This window comes from Peromyscus californicus, unplaced genomic scaffold (genome assembly GCF_007827085.1).
Source record: "Peromyscus californicus insignis strain IS unplaced genomic scaffold, ASM782708v3 Scaffold_20__1_contigs__length_68692818, whole genome shotgun sequence".
NCBI lineage: Eukaryota > Metazoa > Chordata > Mammalia > Rodentia > Cricetidae > Peromyscus > Peromyscus californicus.
Window position 1 is genome coordinate 46,429,027 of NW_026294503.1, and position 1,236 is coordinate 46,430,262.

The window sequence follows — 1,236 nt, forward strand, 5'->3', positions numbered from 1 at the left end:
ATCTGTGTGAGTTCAAGGCCAGCCTAGTCTACAGAGCGAGATCCAGGACAGGCACCAAAACTACATAGGGAAACCCTGTCAAGAAAAACCAAAAATAAATAAATAAATAAATAAATAAATTGTTAAAAAAGTTTGTTTTTTTTTTTTTTTTTTTAAATTAGGATCTGGAAAGATGGTTCTGCCCTTTAGTACTTATGGATCTCCCAGAGGACCTAGTTCAGTTTATAGCACCCACATGGTATTCACAGCACCCACATGGTAGTTCACAACTACCTTAGTTAGAGTTTTTATTGCTGTGAAGAGACATCATGACCATGGCAACTCTTTTTTTTTTTTTTTTTTGGTTTTTCAAGACAGGGTTTCTCTGTGTAGCTTTGCGCCTTTCCTGGAACTCACTTGGTAGTCCAGGCTGGCCTCGAACTCACAGAGATCCACCTGGCTCTGCCTCCCGAGTGCTGGGATTAAAGGCGTGCGCCACCACCGCCCGGCCATGGCAACTCTTGTAAGGAAACCATTCAATTGAGGTGGCAGCTTATAGTTCAGAGGTTCAGTCCATTATCATCATGGTGTGGAGCATGGCGGCGTGCAGGCAGACATGGTGCTAAGAGTCCTACATCTTGTAGGTAACAGGAAGTCGACTGGCACACTGGGCAGCATCCTCAGCATAGGAAACCTTAAAGCCCACCCCTACAGTGACACACTTCCTCCAACAAGGCCACACCCACTCCAACAAAGCCACACCTCCTAATAGTCACTCCCTATGAGATTATGGGGCCAATTACATTCAAACTACCACAACAACCATCTGTAACTCCATTTTTCAGATGGTCCTATGCACTCTTCTGGCCTCTCTGAGTACCAGGCACTCGAAAAGCACACATACATACTGGCAAAACACTAGTACACACAAAAAAGTCTGAAAATACCTTACTTTTAAATTAAATCAATTTTTAATTATGTTGTTTTACGTGTTTGAGTATTTTTCCTGTCTGTAGTCTGTGCAGCACATGTGTGCCTGGTCCTCTCACAGGCTGGAAGAGGACATAGATTGGAGATACAGATGGTTTCCATGTGGGTGCTGAGAACTGAACCCAGGTCCTCTGGAAGAACAGCCAATGCTCTCAGCCACCGAGCCATCTCTCCAGCCTCTGACCGACACATGTGCACTGTGGCATGCCTGAACGGAGACATACATGTATACATACACACTATATAAATCAATAAAAATGTAGTACA